General features: G+C 46.4%; 1 protein-coding gene across 6 annotated transcripts in view; it reads left to right on the top strand.

Moving 5' to 3' along the window:
- Positions 1-18,632, top strand: part of EXTL3 (exostosin like glycosyltransferase 3) — a 150,433-nt gene that overhangs the window by 7,947 nt on the left and 123,854 nt on the right. For 2 of the 6 annotated variants that reach the window (XM_066547629.1, XM_066547630.1), the window contains exon 1: positions 12,846-13,039. The exons of the other annotated variants lie outside the window; for them this stretch is intronic. The gene's annotated coding sequence lies outside the window, so the exon portion shown is untranslated. Of the gene's footprint in view, positions 1-12,845; positions 13,040-18,632 lie in introns of those variants that run through there. 6 annotated transcript variants of the gene reach the window in all.

Raw genomic sequence — 18,632 nt, 5'->3', positions numbered from 1 at the left:
AGATGGGAAGGAAAAATCAGATTGCATCCCCAAAGTATTCACTAAAGCTCAAGTATGGGAGTTTTAATGTTTCCCTCTATTAGAAAGTGTTTGTATGTGCTGAAAGAAAATTATGCCAATTAATAGTTATCCTTTCCCAGCTTCCCACGTCTTGAAATCTCTCCAGTTCAGCCAAGCTGCTTCCTATCAAACTTCACACAAAAAAGAAAGAATCTGCTGGGCTGTGACTGAACATGAGCAATGTTACTCCCCAGGGGTCTGTGTCCCTGAGGTTTGAGGGCTGCAGGAAAAGGGCTGTGGGCTGTGAGATGACAAATGGAACCCCACAGTTGCTCGTTCATGCTCCAGCAAAGCTTTGGTTTGGGTTGTAGATATTTCCCAGCCACGAGGCTGAAATCTCAGCAGCTCTAATGTGAATATTCTTCACCTTTTTTGTTAATGCAGTTTGAAGTAATTGGAGGGCTGGTGATATTTTGAGCAATTTATCCACCTGGGAAATGATGACCTTGGATTTATTCAATCAAATATTATCAAGATTAAGAGTGCAAATAGCTGAGCTTGTCAGTCACAAGGAATTGTGTTGCAGCCTGGGCTCAAATCCATCACCTGAAACCAGGGGACTCTGGCAAGATATTCTTCATTCATCAGCAAGAGGCATCACAGCAAGATCATTTCACTGTAATTCATCAATTTATCAGGCTACTCAATTAAGTGGGGGCTGGAGAGAGGATAAAGGGAACGATTCTGTCTGTTGTAATGAATCTTTGACCACCTGAGGACTTTTTTGCTTCTTGCTTTTTCGTGTTTCATGCTCGAAGGCCTTGTTAAAAGGAAAAAGTCACAATGGTGGTGCAGAGAGGCTTAAAGAATTCAAAGGATTGATGAATTAGAGATTTTGCTCTACCTGGGTTGTCACTGACCTGGGCCTGACAACCATAATCTGAAGAAACCTTGGAGAATCTTGGTTGGATTTATGGAAGAAAATGACTGAAGTGAAACTTTGTGCAGCCTGGAGTAAAGGGATGAACCTTTAGGTCCATCTCAGCTCTGTTCTTCCTGTGTCTGTGGTGCAACCCCAAGCTTGTGGGTGAAGCATTTGGGAGCGTGGTGCAACCTCTGGCTGCTGGGAGGGTCCTGGTTGGCATCAGCTGCCCTGGGACATTGGCAGTGTCATTCTGCTGCTGCCTGATGCCAAGGAGCTGGGCTGGGGGTTTCTTTATCAGTGTGGTATTTTAGACATTTGGTTGTTCCCAAGCTCATCCAAATACTGATTTTTCTGCGTGGTTACACCTAAATCTCTAGGTTGTTTCACTGCTTGGGATCTCTGCTCAGATCCGTGACACAAAGCCCAACATCTGTGTTGTTTTCTTATAAAATGAGCCCAATCACCCCATACATTTGTGCCACCCCAACGACTTCTGAACCTGGGCAAGCCTGGCAAAGAGACACTGGGCTGAAGGGTAATGAAGGTTGTGTAAGTTCATGAAAAACAGGCGTGAGGGATAGCCCAGGTACTCACAGAGCCTCGGGGCGGGGTGGAGCTCCAGCTGGATACCAGACAGTCCCCAGGAGGGAGGGAGAGAGATCTTCCAGCTGTTCACGGGATCCACCAGCGGGAGCCAGAGCGGGGCGGGGCCTTTCGCTGCCCTGACACACTCAGGCCCGTGGATGCCCATCTCTGTCTGCAATAAAACTGGTTTTCAATTTAAATGCGGCCGCAGTTTCGGCAAAAGTAGCCCGGAGTGAGGTGTAGCTGCTCGTCTCTGCTTTCTGCAGAAACACAGCAAAAGGCTTGAGCAAGTCCAGGTGCTCCAGATCAGGAAAGCATTTCCTCCTGCCTGGGTTTCTCACGTGTGCTGTTGTTTTCTTTCAACAAAAGCAAGAGAAAGGGAGAATTCATTTGAACTTAATGCTAAAATACCTCCAAAAAGATGAAGCAAAAGGAACTGTTAGAAAGAGGGATAGGTGGAGATTAAAACCACTTTCTTTCTCTCGTCGTCCCTTGCACACTCATTATACAAATACATAGCCTGATCATCTGCTAAACAGGAAAATAAATTGTAAAGGAGACAATACAAATCAGGATGAAAGGGGAAATAAAAAAGAGCCTGAGTCAGGTCTGCTCTGCTTATCTGAGCCGAGGGGGAGCCTGCCTGGTGCTCCTGACAGATTTTTTCAGGCAAGATAATGCATCGGGTTGATGACAGTTTATGAGATAGACTTCGAGGGGGATGAAAATTGCTGGTAGGTACTTGAATGGCTCTGACTGCACGGAGTGAATTGGAGTCGAGTCGCAACAATTTCCCTAAAGCTGTGCAGATTAACATAAAAATACCAAGGAAGTCCAATCTTTGAATTTTTATCTGCTTCAGCTCGAGAGAGTCAAATAGGGGCATTACAGAAGTGCCATCCATTTGAATCGATTGTCACTGCAGCTTTTGTGGAAAGGCTGCATCTGGGCTTATTGATAACGTTGTTGAGGTGCTTAGAAACACAAGTGTGTTGGGTTTGTTTTCCCTTTAGTAACTTATTCTTGTTTCTGGCGTTTTGTTAAGATATTTTTTAGTTCTGGTCTCCTCTGGAGATCTTCGCTGAGCTGAGCATTGGTAACAGAGATGCTCTGTGCATCTTTTCTCCGAGAGTTTGCCATAAACCTGAATCTGTTTCAAAGCTTTCTTGTAAATTTTAAGGTAATTTTATTTGCTGGAGGAAAAACTTAAGATGAAGGAGAGAATCTAAGAATTGTGATTTACTAAGCTTTTAGTGAGGAGGCTTAGCTAGGTGCTTTTTTTCCTTGGTTAAACCATATAAGCTGAAATGCAAGTTTAGTGGCCAAACCTCCTGTTGGTCTCCATCCTAGCATCACTTCACCCATTTTACTTCCTCTGATGCTCTCTGCCTGCACAGAGAAGATACAAAATCAGTCTCACACACATTACAGAAGTAACTTCATATGTGAAGTTTCAGGTTTGGGGACAAGTGTTTGAGGTTCTAGATGTGTCCTGCTGTCGAAGAAACAGGAGGCAAATTCCACCTGCTGAGGGGGCTGTGTCACTGAGAGCCTTGTGCTCCTCTGGTTGAAAAAATTGCTTTTTAGGAGCTGTGGCCAATGACTTCACCGTTTTGCCTTTGTTCTCATCTGTATAAACAGTTCCTGCACCTAAGGAGGTGGTTGTGAGAATTAGTCATTGGCTTTAGAGCTCTTTGAAGACTGCAAGTGGTAGATTACAGCTCAATGTTTATTAATGCCATGGCTTAATATGATGAGAACGTTTCAGAGCCCAGCTGCTTGCAGTGGGCTTTGCCTCACTGATCTCCCCCAGCTGTGCTCCCCCATTACCTGGCCCATCACACCTGAGCCATGGGCTGCAGCAGCAGGGAGCCTTCCCTCTCCTCACTCCCCCAGCAGGTTCTGCTTCCCCTGGCATCCTGCCACAGCACAAGCCAAGTTTAAATCTGGTTCTGTGTTTTTGGCTTCGTTCCTTCAAAATGTTTTCAATTTTCTTGGCTTTAACCGATCCCAGTGGCATCTTTTTATGATGCACTTTATTCTACTGCTTCAAGTGCAATAACACTCCTAAAGTTCAGTCTATTTTTAATTACAAAAAAAAAAAAAAGGCAGAGCATAGCACTGTTCTGTCACTGGTAGTGGGAGAAAGGGAGGATTTTTCTTCATCTTTAAATTTGATTGAATTTAAATCTCTATGTACGTAGTGGTTTTTGCTGTAATTGGAAGGGCAAGTGGTTGTTTGCTCTTGCACTCTTGGGAGCCAATAGTGGTATTGATTAAACAAAAGCATTGCCACGTGCTGGAGGATCTCAGAGTGCTTCAGGACAGGTGAATGAAGATTTGGACAATGTCACAACTTTCTCTGCTTTGCTCTCTGATGAGGAAGCTGAAGAAACTTTGTAAGGCTGATACTCAGGTAATGCTTGCTGGGACAGCTCCTGATCTGTAGCAGTGATTCCCATGTTTATTCTCCACTTTGCCCCTTTCCCTGAGCTCTGTTTGGCTGCACTTGCACCAGGAAAATCTTCCCTTGCCTGTGGCTGCTGTGGTGGTGTCAGCCCAAGAGTTTCTGCAGTTCCTGTGCAGGCATGGATTTATGGGGAGGGGAAAAAAAGGATGGGAGGAGGACAGTGGCTATGTTTGGGTTGTGTAAGTGTCCTCTCCTTGACAGGTAGGTTAAAGAAAATGTTTAGCCAAGTGGTTTTTGCCACTTTTCATTTTACTTGCGCATCAGCTCTTCCTTTGCATGAGAATAGAAATTAATTTTGTTTCAAGTTCTGGAAACCTGAAGACATGCTGAATAGGTAGAATAGGTTTGTTCTATTTATAGGTTGCAGAATTTCTTTGTACAATAAACCAGTTTGTTTTAATTTAAACTATGTATTCAGCATATTGAGCTTAATTTTATTTAACTACAAGTTTGACATATCTTTTTCATTGTTTTTTAAATTTGTGACATAAACCCAAAGTACAATGAAAAAGTTAGACTAGTCATTAAGAAACTTCATTTACCATTTTTAACATCAAATGTGTTGGCTTGCATAGTTTATTCATTTTTACAGATGCCCAACTGTAAAAATAGGACAGCTTTGCAGTTCAGGCAAAGGCCTGATTTATGAAGGAATATGCTTTTGTTGTTCTCCACAAGCAAAAATCAGCCTTTCATTAAAGGAAAAAAACCAAAAAACAACAAAAAATGCAAAGCAAGAGAGTTTAAATCAATCAGAATTGAAGTATTTTGCTCCTGTTTTGCATCAATAAATCCTGTATTAAAGGCAGAAAAGGCAGGATGGTTGAAGAAGGATTGGCAGGCAAGTTAGCAAGTGTTCCTCACGGACTGGTCTCAAGCCTGATGTTAATCAAGGTATTGACTAATGATAGAGCAGAAATTAATGGGATTTGGAGGTGTCATCAAAAGAAGAAAAGCAGGAGATCCCAGGAGAAGAATGACTGACTTTGGGACCATTTGTCTGTAAGCAAATGTGAGTTCTTGTAATGCAAACTCTGACAGAAAGCTGGGGGTTCTGTGTGGGAATTGGGATGTATTAATCAACCATAGGATAGTTCTGATGTCCTGATGATAAAGATACGTCTGGGATCACATTTGTCACCTGAATTATTCCCACTGGTGACAAAGAAATGCGAATTCCACTGCAACAGGTTTTAGTGAGGCATGGTTTAAAATGCATTTTGCATTCCTTGTCCATAGGAGAAAGATTGATTCCAGCTGGAAAAGGTGCAGCTGAGGGCATCTGCTAGAAATGATCTGGAGAACAGGGAATCCAGCCCCCAAAATGATTAAAGGAACCTGGATGGTGATGTGGTGACAAAAAAAAAGGCAGAGAAAAATTAGATTCCTCCTCTGTAAATACACTGGTGTAAATACCAGAGAGGGAGAAGAGTTATTGAAGTTAAAATGACAATTCTGGCACAAGAACAAAAGGCTCTGAAAAAGTTGAGGCTGGAAAAGAGCAGAATAGCTTCAAACCAAGGGAGGTGCTTGAAGAGCCTTCTAATGGGAATTGTGTAAAGGGCTAAAAACCTGATTGCTGTGAAGATGGAGCCTGATAAATGTATTAATGGGATTATGCAGCGTGGTTGGCTTCAGCATTAAGGGATCAGACTCTGGATTTCTGGTCCTGCGCTTTTGCAAATACACTTAAGAATCCTGCAGGTATGAAAAAAAAACATGGAAGGTTTACATTTGAAGAAATATTTTCATTCTGATTCAGCTTGCAGTGGATTTTGCTGTTTCAAATGCACTAAGAACTGAATTGGGTGAACTGTGGAAAGGAGGAAGCACCTTCTGAACTGGGAAAAAGCAGCAGCTGCCACCTGCTTCCTTCTTTTAGTGGTCAGCTTTGGCAGCAGGCCTGTGCTACTTAGATATCTATTTTTTAAAATTTAAAGCCTTTTGTATGGTAAAGTTAGGCCTTGAAATAGATTGTGCTCAAAGCACTGACAATTTATTGTTATTGTTATTTATCATTGTAGGGTGCTTTTTAAAAAACCTGCAGCACTTAAGGCCCACGAGTGTTTATTATGGATCCCGGCATTCTCGTTATCGATCCCTGTTTTCCCCATTTACAAATAGTCCCCAGATTTCTGGTTGCTTTACTAAAATCCCAATAAATAAGACTTAGTGCCTTTTTGTCAGGAGGCCATGGTTATTTTATCAAAGACAGGTGCCAGGCTATTTTAGCACAGTGTAACTTAGATTTCATGGGCACTTTGTGCTCAGGATTTCCATGCTTTCTATGTTGTGATTCAGCCTCAGCTCTCCAGTCTTGTGTGCCATTGAGAGCTGAGTCTTCCCCATCCTGTGTCCTTAGGGATGTTCTGCCTGGAGGTCTCTGTGATTCCAGAGGGACACTGGAAATATGGGATGTCTGTGGTTATAGGAGAATTTCAGATGCACTTTCAGATGTGGCTGTGGGATGTCAGAGCTCACCATCCGTTCACCCTTGTGCTCTCTTCACTCAGCCCCAGCATCTCTATTCAGCCTGGGGGCTTGACCCTGACTATCTCCAATATCCAGCGTGTTCTCCTCACTTCCCATGTGTGCTTCTTATTCACTTTCTCCATTCAGGATGTAAATGGCAGATGGTTTTCTTTTTTGGTTTCAAGGTCTTCCCATCGGAGCCTTTCAGACATTCAGCCTCTCAAACAGGTTCAGCTTAATTACCTCAACTTTTTGAAACTGAAAACCTCGAAGACCTGCTTTTATTTTGCTTCAGCTGAGTCAGTTTGTGGAAAACAGGCTTGAATTGAGTGATCACAAGTGGCTTTTATTACAGCATCCTCACTATTTGCCAAAAGCCTCCCTCAGAATCACCTCTCGTTTGCTCAGTGCCTGTTTTGTTCTGAGGTCTGTTGGCTCTTACATCCTGGACTTACAGGGCCCCACTGTTGGTATTTGTTCTTCTTTCTATATCTGCAATTTAAGACTCCCTTATCAGCCAGTTCCTCAGAGTATTTCTTTTTCTCTCTAGCCATTTTTAAAAGCTCTCTGCACACATCCAAACCCAAGAGTGGGGTCTCCAGTGGACCTCTAGCAGAATCCCAGCAGACAGCCTTTTACAGCCTTTTCCCAAAGTGACTCTAATCCAGAACGATCGTTTTATGCCTGCTATCGCTTTGGATTTTTAGCAAACACAGATGATTCACTCAGCTCACAGAAAGAACTGTGGAACAGTGTCCCAAAAGATTATTTAAATGGAGTTTTGGGAGTGGATTTGGGGTGACCATGGGTGGTGTGCAGGCTGAAGGTTCTGATTTTGGTGGGGGGTTTTGAGGTGGGTGTTTTCCCCAGCCACCTGCAGAATCTCTGTGTTTCCCAGCTGCCTTTACTACAGGATGATGATAATTTCTAACAGACTGTTTTCCTGACAAGGAAGAATTATCCCTGGTTTACATTTTGGGAGCTGGACCTGGGGAGAAATGGAACAGCTGGCTTAAACACACAGGTCTGTGTGAGCAGAGTCTGTGCTCCCCCAGTTGTTTCAAGGACTCTCAGCAATCTGGCATCCTGTCAAGGCCCCTCAAATTGGGTGGACTCAAGGGTGAGCTGAAGTGCTGGAGCATCACAGCCTCGAGCCTGGTGCAACAAAGCACACGCTGAAAATGATGCTTTTGTACTTTACCCAACTGCTTGGTTTGCAGTCACTTTTAATTTAAGTTTAGACAGTGCTGAGTGCTTAATTTAAAGAAAAAAAAAAGTGCTTTTGGTAGACAACTGTGTAATGCCTGAGCTATGCCACAGTTACAATGTGTAGGTGTTTTGGGGATTGTGTTATAGACAAGCAAAATGATTGTTTCTTTTTAACTTCTGTTTAAATGATGGAATATTTAGTAGAGCAGAATAAGCTGATGCCTGCCAGCTTTTTCATACCAGTGGTTACCAGATGTGCCTGTATTTAGAACCCCACCATCTGTTCCAGGGTGGAGGCTGGGGCTAGTCTAGGTATTTGGATGTGTCTTCTTCCTTGGGTATCTCTGGAAAACTTCAAAGCATCTGTGCTGAGATGAAGGGGAAGCATGGTTAGCTGTAATACTCCAGGAATTCAAGGGAATTTTCCAGAAATGCAGCTGATTCCTGAGTGCAGCAGGGTTTGGAAGGGGAAGGAGCCTCGAGGAGAGAGGCAGTGCTGGGATTTTGTGCTGTTGCTCAGCCATTGCCAAGATCCAGTTGGAGTTTTGCTTGGCTGTCACCAGGCTGGGCTGCTGCTTCCTGCTTTGGATTCTGTCTTTCCTAAGAGTCCATGCAATTTCCAGGAGTGTTGCAATATGGAAGTTTCTTAATGGGATTTTAGAAATTATTTCTGTAGGTAAGTTCTATTTAAATATGTTTTAGATAGTTTCTTTTGATGCTGGCTTGGTGTAGAATTACTGTGAGCTGTTACAGAGCAAGGGGAGGGAAACCTGCTCTACCTTTACCCTCTCCCACCATGTCCAGCTCCCCCAAAGGCAGAAGTGACCCATCACACTGAAATTAATTTTTGGTCATTTTGGGGATGGGGAAAAACATATTTTGATCAACAAACTACTTGGGAAAAATACTCACCTAGTACTGGTTACAGCCTTTGGGTGACAGTGATCTGGGAAGGAGGGAAAGCTACACGTGTCTGTATCCATCCAGAATCTCATGGTTTATTTGTCACCAGTGTCTTCATCTCTCAGAACTAAAAGAATTGTTGCTGAAATAGGAAAAAGATCCTTTTAGAAAGCTTCTTGTGAAGAAAAGTTCTCAGAGTGGTTATGAATGGTTTTATAAAGAAGGCATTGTGGTAATGGGGTTGGAACAAGATTTTTAAGGTCCCTTCCAACCCATAGCACTATGTGATTCTGTGATAATACAATCATTCAATTAATTTATCTAGATGTTTGTCCCTAATCAAGCATGTGGCAGTAGAATTCAACATATTCAGAGTGTGATCCATAATATTCCACCCAAACAAAAGCTTCTACTCCATTTCTTGCCCAATGATTCTTCTTTTACAAAGCCAGGTGAAATAAATCCAGTAACTGTGCCCTCATTAACAAGAGAACAGGTATTTATTTTCCTCATCCCATTTAAGCACCAGGCAGTGTCCTCCAGCATCTTGCCAAAAGCTTCCACTGCTTTTATAAGCTTATTTCCTTTTGCTGTCAGGAGCTGGTTCCTCTGTGCAGGATGCTGACAGTCCATTGTGTTTGCTCTTTGGATCCCAGCTGGGGCTGCTCTGGCTCCAAAGCAGAATTAGGATCTGGGAGGGAGGGAAGGGTCTGTGTGTCCATTCCTGTGCTGACTTTTCCTTTCCTGCTCCTGCCAGGAGATACTGCTCCTGGGTGTCTCATTTCATGTTCCAGCCCTTGCCATGCTTTATGGCCAGCAGTGGGGTGCATTTCACAATACCCCTCGTGCCCATGGGGTCTTCAAAGGGCTTTATTTAGCTGTACTGAGATGCCTTTACCTACCACTGAAATGAAGCTACTTAAGCTGCAAAGCCTGGCAGCTGCTCCAACAGCAGGAGCACGACCAGGCCACTGCTTTTTTGTCATGAAGTAAGGGAAGAAAAAAAAAATTCCATATCCATTAAAAAACTGCAGGGAAAATGTAAATTGTCAGAATATAATTACCTAAACTGGAGTTTGGCCAGCATTCCAGATTAACATTTCCTCTCGTGAAGCCGTGGGATACCTGATGGCCAAAAGCAGTCAGAGTCTCAGCAGGATTAAAAACTGAGCTTTGCTGTGTAGTTGTTCCATAGTGGCTGAGAGATGTAGATAATCTATTTAGCACCTACAGCACCCTGGGGCTAAAAAGTGGCTGAATCCTCTGAAATCCGATAGGAGTGTCTGAGGTTAAGACTGCGGTCTGAAAGCATTCCATGGAACTTGTAAAATCCGCAGATGGCCCGACCTTGGTGCCGTCTGCTGTGGAAAAGGAGGAGAAAGGGATTAAAAAAGATGTACCAAAAAGATTGCAGCAGGGAAAAGATGGAAGCTCAGGGTCCTCCCTCCCTGCCACCGTTGTTCCATGTTTTTCTGAGGTTTATTTCAGGCCATGGAAGTGTGCCATGGAAATGTGCATTAGCTGGCTCTGAAACTCCTTAATACCTGCCTGCAATGAGTCAATGGAATTCAGAGCAGATTGGAGACACCGAGATTCAAGCCATGCTCAGGAGGAAGTGGAGTGAGGAAGAGGGAATGTGGTGGGGGTGAGGAAAAGAGGGGAAGTGGGGACCATTTACATGGAGAGGACACAAAGATGGGATGGCATTCACTGTGTTCAGCTGCAGCTGCTAAGTGTAGAGTAACTTGCAAGGCAATAAATAAAAGGGACGTTCCCAGCCTGAAATGATACAGAAGTGTCTAAAGAGGTTCTGTCAGCAGAATTCCACTCTGGTTTGGGTTGGAGGGGACCTTGAAGCTCCTCCAGTGCCACCTCCTGCCATGGGCAAGGACAGCTTCCACCCTCCCAGGCTGCTCCAAGCCCCATCTCCAACCTGGCCTTGGACATTTCTTGGGATGGGGCAACCACAGCTTCTCTGGGAATTCTATTCCAGGGCCTCACCACCCTGACAGGGAAGAATTTCTTCCTAAAAGTTGAACAGAAGGCCAATATCTAAACTGTGGCTGCTTTTTAGGTGGCTTTGCTTTACATTTGCACACTTCCCTACAGTAGGATTAGTGTTTTTAGTCCTCCACCCTGTCAGCTTCAACTCAAGGTCACCATGGAGTTTCCAAGTCTCTAACAGGATTGGCAGTGTGAACTGAGTCTGTTCCTTTGGGAAAACAGGTTTGGAAGCTGATAGGAGTGAAAGGCTTTTCCTTGCCAGGAAAGTGTCGAGCAACTTTATCGGCAACTTATTTTCTTATTTAAATAATTATTAATCATAGATTATAGACCCTGCCCTTCAGGATCCATTTCTGATGTGGAAATTTTACATCTATATGAGAAATAAAAGCCCAGATGGCAGGAAAGGTGGGAAATGAGGGTGTTTGAATACAGTAGTTTTTCTTTTGGGATAAGCAGAAGGCAGAGGAGCAGTGGATTTTTCACTTGGTAGAAGGGAAGCTAAAAACTCCTCTTTAAAACCAATTCCTGTAAGAGGAAGAAGGGGAAACACACAGAGAAGGGGATTAAATCTGAAGGTGTCTCCGTCAGTATAATCTGTAATAGCCTTGATAGTGCTTCCTGAAAGGGAAACTTGCCAGACCAACTACTGATCCTGACAGCTTTTCTTTTGGGAGCTGGGAGAAGAATTGTTCTCCTGAGTTGTCCCTGAAGTGATTCTCCACTGGTGTTTCCTCCTCAGTGAGGACCCGAAGGGAATGATTGTCCTCCTGTTTCTTCCTGCAGAGCTCCAAGTAGATCAGGGTGGAATACAAAACCCCGAGCCGTGGCACAGTGGAAACAGATGTGTGTGGTAGGACAACGTGGGTGTGTTCAGTGATTTGAATGTTAATTTAGCCTTTCTACTGTGCCATAGTCATAGTCTTTTTTAAATTTTTGTCCTGATAAAACATAAAAAGTATCGTTTCTCCTTTGAACCTGCAGTACCTATTCCCGCCCTTCCGTACAGCACGTTCCCTGCGGTGAGATTGGATTTTTTTATTGTTTATCAAAGGGCAGACCTGTGCCCCCGCCTCAACCCCTCACTGGTTTTTCATCTCAAAATAAAAGTTAGTTTCTCCTTGCATTCTTTACACATGTGTAAATGACTGTTAAAAAGTGCAGACTGATGGAAAAGTGGTTTTTTCGCCGCTTTGAAGTGCTCATGTTTTATTAAAGCTGAGATTCTTGGAGCTTTTTGGCCAGAAACACACCACCCTCTTTACTCCTGGAGATAAACCCCCATTTCTTCCTTTGAAAAACTCTAATTCCCCCTAAGTTGTCATATTGTGTGTTTTGGTGTGGGATTTGATTGCCATAGATAGACGTGTTTCATGGAGCTCCTAATACATAAAATTAGAATGCATAGACAGAAGACTGGACCTTTGCAACGTGGTTTGGTTGTGAGAAGATGCTGGCACTGTTACTTGCCTTTCCCCCCCTCCTTTATTTCTTCATTGGTTTTTCCCCCCTCTTTTGCTTCAGTTACCATCTGTTGCATGCTATGTTTGGTACTTGCTTATTTCTACATGGCTCCTCTGACTTCACAACATTGAACCACTGATGCTGTTCACGCCAACCCTCCAGCGTGGATCTGGATGTTATTTTGTAACAAACTCCAAACCATAGTGGTATTTTAGTATCTGCTGATCAGTTTCCCACAACACAGTTGTTTTCCTAACCCTTTTTACCAGGAGGCACCTGGACGTCTCTCAGCGGGTCAGTGGCAATCAATCATTGTGTCCACATCACTATAGGGCCGAGGCATGACGGAGCTCCATGGCGGCATCCTCACGGAATTCTTGGGGGATACAAAGCACTTCATGGACTGTCTGAGCTCCAGCAGGACACTCCGACAGGGTTTTAGGGGACACACAGAGTTGCTCGCCCACAGGGCCGAGCTGCGGCTTCCCCTTCGAGGCAGCATCGCACGCTGCCAACATGGCGGCTCTTCCATGAGGGGAGCGGAGGGTGTGAGGGACGGGGGGCGCGCGCCCGCCTTTTAGGCGGGAAAACGCTCCCGGGCGCGGTGCGCGTGCGCAGTGGCGAGAGCCGAGCTGGGGGAAGCTTCGGCTGTTCCCGGCAGGTTCCGGAGGCGAGTCTCGCTGCTCCCCGCCCTCAACCCTTCGGGTATCTCCGCCCCCGCTTCGCCTATCTCCGCCCCCGCTTCGGCTATCGCCGCCTCTCTTCGTTAAGTTCCGCCGTCACTTCGGCAACTTCCGCCGGTTCGGTCGGAAATGGCCGAAGACGTGCGAGACCCAGCGGTTTAAGGGGAGAAGACCGGCCGGCTTCTCGGAATAAACCAACTGTGTCCGGCCCGTGGGGGGGGGAGCAGGGGAGGGCGGACGGAGCGGGAAGACGAGGTAGCGGCTATGGCTCCCCCCCCAGCCACTCGCGGCTCTGCCGGGAGGGCGAAGTGAGGGCGCCGAGAGGTAGGAGCGGACCGTACCACGCGCGGGGAGAGGGGGAGGAAGGTGGGAGAGCGGTAACACCCCCCCCCGGAACCCCCCCGCGGCAGCCCGTGGGGCCGGGTAAGGCGGGAGTGGTACAGTCCGGGGGAAGCCCCCTGGAGCGGCGGCGTGGGGGGGGCTCGGCTTGGGCGTCCCTGAGGGGCTGGAGGGGGGCGCGGGGTCCCTGAGGGCCGGAGGAGCTCTGAGCGGGGGTCCCTCAAGGCTGAGGGGACTGCGAGAGGGGAGATCCCTTAGGGCTGGAGAGAGCCGTGAGCGGGGATCCTTAAGGGCTGGGGGGCTGTGAGCGAGGATCCGTCAAGGCTGGGGGCACGGTGGCGAGAGGTTCCTGAGAGCTGGGGGGGGGGGTCTGTGAGGGGGGTCCTTCAGGGATAGGGGTTTGTGAGGGGGGTCCTTCAGGGATGGAGGTTTGTGAGGAGGGTCCCTCAGGGATGGAGGTGTGTGAGGGGGTCCCTCAGGCATGGAGGTGTGTGAGGGGGGTCCCTCAGGCTGGGGATTTGTGAGGGGGTCGCTCAGGGATGGAGGTGTGTGAGGGGGTCCCTCAGGGCTGGGGATTTGTGAGGGGGTCGCTCAGTGATGAGGGTTTCTGAGGGGGTCACTCAGGGATGGAGGTTTGTGAGGGGATCCCTCAGGGATGGGGGTTTGTGAGGGGGTCGCTCAGGGTTGGGGGCACGGTGCAGGAACTCCCTCAGGGCTGGGGGTTCCTTCAGGGCTGGTGAGGCTGTGAGGAGAGTCCCTCAGCTCAGGGGTGAGAAGCATTATGGGGTTATTGCTTTATGAGGATCCCCTCACACTGCAAGGGGGGACCCCCACAAGGCTGGGAGAGCCCCTCAGGGCCGGTGGGCTGTGAGAGTCCCTCACAGCATGAGGGGCACTGTGGGGGTCTCACAGAATGAGAGACACTGTGGAGGGATCCCCACAAGCCTGGGGACCCTTATGCAGGAGGGCTGTGGTGCCCAGGTGCTGCTGACAGGCTCCAGCCTTCCTACCTGTCCTCCCTCCTGCATCCAGCAAGAATCCTGAGACCTTCTTGTCCCGCCTGTGGATCCCCCAGCGTTTCAGGGACCATCACATCCACCCTGGCCAGTGCAGCCCCATTTCTCCCACTCTGAGGCAGTGCCTGAGTTCTGCTCCTTATGGTTCTTGCTGGGGTTCTGCCTTGTGAGCTGGTAAGGACAGCAAGGATGAGGCTGCCCTTGCTCTGGGCTTCTTAGCATGGCTGGTATTGTGCTCCTGTGAGTTATTTACTAAAGTTGAGGTCCGTGTTATTATTTTTTCCCACATGATGTCCTTTCCTGCTCAGAAAACATCGGGGTCTTTACCAACAATTTTGCCTGTGTGGTGATGGTACCTTAATGCTGCCAGGCTAATGCCCCGTTAACGCTGGTCCAAACCCAAACAATTTGGAGCCTGAAGGGGCTGGAAATGGTTCAAATGGTATTAAGGATTCACAGAGATGCTGAGAAGCACTTTAGATAAGCTGTTCTGTTGCTGTGTGTGTGTTAAAATCCAAGCACTGACCAGTTTCTGACCTCTTGTTGCTTTTATGTGAGTCTGATAGACCACGTGCGTTGATACCATGGTATGATAACTTTCAAGTGCCTGGGTTTCTTGTGCTGCCAGCCTCACATGTGTGTGAAGAAGATTAAGTAACTTTGTTTCCTCTGAGAGGAGTGTCACATGCAGGTGATTATCTGAGATATTTCAGTTCTCATGGAGAAATAAAATGATATCCGAGATAGTAACATCTTGGAACGTGGGTTGGCGGGTTTTATCGAGTACTGAGTAATCTTAAACTCGTTTCTATGCAGAAATAGCACCAGAAATGAACCACAGTCTGATTATGTGATGATGGGGAGAGAGATTTGTCTCCCCCTGACAAATCCCTTAACTTCACCTACCATCTGAGAGCCCAGTTGTTATCATGCAGTGTTATCTGTACCCACTCAGGCCTTTGGGATGCCTCTGCTTTTCCATTTCTCATTCCAGAAATGGCAGTTTGCATGGGTTCAGCTCGGTGTTCAGGGATTCTGGAGCTGGGATAGTTGCCTGCCTTCATTGAGCAAATTTTTCCAGCAGCTCAGCTGTGGTACAGACAGTTCTTGAACTTCTTGATGTTGTGTTGCAGAAGGGAAGTCCAGAGCAGTTTTCTGGAATCCTCTGATTTTTCAAGTGGGGACTGTTAGCTCTCGTGTTTGTTTACACGTGAGGATGGATTTTGGCAGTTGTCAAGTCAGAGCAAAAGCAGCAAATGCTGGGAATAAGGAAAACATGATTGTTGAATTCCCTTCACTTAGGCTGGCTCTCAATGATACATGGCAAAATTGGAGGTTGGTTTGTGTGCTGTTCAGATGGCCTGGGAAAGATATCATCATCATCATCATCATCATCATCATCATCATCATCATCATCATCATCATCATCTTCCCTTGAATATTTGTGGATCTCTGGCACTGTTCAGCTGATGAGTTGGATGTTGTTGATGCATTCCCAAGTTTTGTTTGCCTATGGGGAGCCAGAGTCCTTCCTGAGCCTGCTTCCCACGGCCATTAATTCTTGAAATGCCCTGACACCTTCAGCTTCAGTTTTTAGTGTCTCTCTCCTTCTGGTCATGTATATTTTGTGTGTATTTGTTGTTTTTCCCTTCCAGTCTCTGTTGCCTGATTTTTTTCTCCTTGCTCTTTGGCTCCTGTCGCCTCTCCCAGTTGCCTTGCCTGTTTTCCCAGGGCATTGCTCCTGCTGCCCCCAGCAATGTTTTCACCAGGCTGGGGATTGCAGCTAACCACAGATGTTACCTGTTTGATGCCAAGGCCACAGCAGCCCTTTGTGAATTGGTTCCTGCTCCAGAGACAATTTTTCTGCTTTGGAGACCCCACAGGAGCAGTGAACTGGAAGGGACCTCGTGGTCATTGGCTCCTGTCTCATCACCAGAGATTTTTCCTGAAATCTGTGCTAAATGCCTTTATTTTTTGAGAAGGAGCAGACTGTGAACCTTTTGAAGCTGCTCCTAACTCTGGGTGGAGTATTTGGTGTTAGTCCTAATGAGCAAAACCCCCAACAAGCAAAATATTGGGGTTTTTTTTGTTGTTTACATGTGAAAAAGACAAGTGTAACTCATAGGCTTGTTTGGAATATGCTGCTCTATACTGAAAATACAAAAAAAAATAAATCTCTGCTGCTGTGTGGCTTGGCAGTGGGGAAAGCATTCCCATGGGATTTGGGAGATGCAGCTGGGGCCTCCAGTTGTCTCCTACAACCTGTACTGACACAGGCTGTGCTTGCTGGGCTAAAGCCAGCACGGCTGTGAGCTGCAGTTGTGGGGCTGCAGTCCTCAAAAGCAGAATTTTCTCCTTGGAGAACACTTGGAAGTGCTGCTCACTGGGGCTCTTCGTGCTTGAGTTTGGCTCTTGCAGCTCAGCAAATCCTGGTGGTGGATGCTGCCTGAGAAGAGGTGCAAAGCCAGTTTGAGGTTTTGGGGTTTGTTTAGGAAGGATAAAGACAGAAACATCTGCAGCTCATCCATCCCCGGGCTGCCTGGGTGTAGGAAGCCTGACCCACCAGGTAAATTGATGCTATTACAGCACTTGCAGGGCCAGTTTTGAAGTGCAAATTGAAATCCCGTTTCTGTGAAGTCGTTGCTGTTTGTTAATTGGTGCCTGTTACCGGCAGGAGCAGTTTAGAGGTCTGACTAATCCATCTGGGATGAAAGAGGGCAGGTCTAGGTTACATTTTAGGAAAGAATTCTTTGCTGGGAGGGTGGTGAGGCCCTGGCACAGGGTGCCCAGAGAAGCTGTGGCTGCCCCTGGATCCATGGAAATGTCCAAGGCCAGGCTGGACAGGGCTTGGAGCAACCTGAGATGGTGGAAAGTGTCCCTGCCCATGGCAGGGGGTGGAATTGGGATGAGCTTTAATGTCCCTCCCAACCCAAACCATGCTGGGATTTGATGATCTGTCCCTGCTAATTGGTGGTAAATGGATAATGGCTTCTCAGGGCTATGTTGACATAACCAATAACACTACAAAGTGATCTGTTCCTCAAGGGTAAAATTGAGTGAAATACAGAACAGTGAGACTTATAAATCAATCAGATCAATCCTGGATGGGTTTTTTTGTGTGGGACAGAACCCTAAACCTCCAAACCAGCAGTTCACCTGTAGCCACTAATGGACATAAGGACTATTTTAAAGCACATATTCTTAATGAGTCTCAGATTTTCTGCTCTTACACTCAGCTTCTTAAATGACTGGAATCTTGTTGCCTGGAGTCTGTGTTTTCTCTGCTGTCCTCTGCCCTCCCTTTTCCCTGTGAATTTTGGTGCATTAAGAAAATGTGCCACTTTTCTAATGCAAATGTCTGTGGTATCAGAACATGGGATTAACCCATGGATTGTAAGAAACACTTTCAAGTTTCTTCTAACAGGAAATGTTAAGAACATTCCCCAGTGCAAAAGTAACATTTTTATTCCCCTGCTTTGCACAGTGCCCAGCTGCTTGGTCTTTTACCTGTCTTGTCTCATAAAATGCTTTCTTTTATGGTTCAAAATACTTCCAGGTATCTTCTCATCTGACTTCAGTCTTAGGGACAGGGACAGTGACAGTGCAGGCAGCCTGAGGTTTGTTTTCCTTCCTGTTGTGTTTTGGTACCAGCATTGCCTGAAGTGTGGGCTCCAACATCTGCCTCTGGATGAGCTGTTTTCCTGTTCAGTGTAACAAAGCCATCTCAAATCTGTGCTGGAATATTTGGCATCCATGGATTCATCTGGAAGTGAGTTCTATTTGTTGAAAGGCCACAGTGCCACAGAGCAGGAAGTGCATTGCTCTGCCCATGCACTGCCTTCCTCAGGGAATGCTTTTTGACAGGTTGGGTACTTTGTAAATCCAGACAAAGAAACGATGAATTCAAATTTGGACACTTAATGTGAAAATTGGCTTCTCTGCTTATAAAAACAATATAATTAAAACCATCCACCGTCCTCCATTACTGTCCCATCAACACATCTCCATTTCCAACCTTTTGGGCCTGGATTTGATGGAATTGAGCATGTCACTGAACGTGGGAAAAGCTTCTTTTATCTTTCCCCGCCTCTTTATGCAGCGCCTCCGCACCGTGCGTAACGCGGGAGCGCTCGGGGCTGGGATTCGTGCACGTCTCTCAGTGCTTCTATTACGGGCACGAGGAAGTCATTATGCTGCAGGTCTGCTCTGGGGAGGCACTCGGTGGGAAGTGATGTGTTCTGGGTTGTGTTGGTGGGGAGTGGAGTGGAGGATATGCTGGGGAGTGCTGCTGACACGCAGATGATGCCTGGAAAAGGTTGGCGTGGAAGCGTTGGAGCTTGTGATGAGAAGAAGCTGCCAAACGAGTGGGGAGCCTCAGAGCTGAGAGCAGAACCTAAATATATAAAGAAATGCTGTGAGCCTCTTTCTGAGGGGTCTGGAAAGCCTAAGCACAGCAGTCCTGAATTCCCTTTCTGTTTGCAGGGAAACTTGTAAGGGTCTGCAAGTGAAATAGGTGTGAAACCTTTGATATAAGTTGGATCAACCTGGGATGGGGAAAAATG

The sequence above is a fragment of the Molothrus aeneus genome, chromosome 3 (genome assembly GCF_037042795.1).
Source record: "Molothrus aeneus isolate 106 chromosome 3, BPBGC_Maene_1.0, whole genome shotgun sequence".
NCBI lineage: Eukaryota > Metazoa > Chordata > Aves > Passeriformes > Icteridae > Molothrus > Molothrus aeneus.
This window is presented reverse-complemented; position numbering and strand designations above follow the sequence as displayed.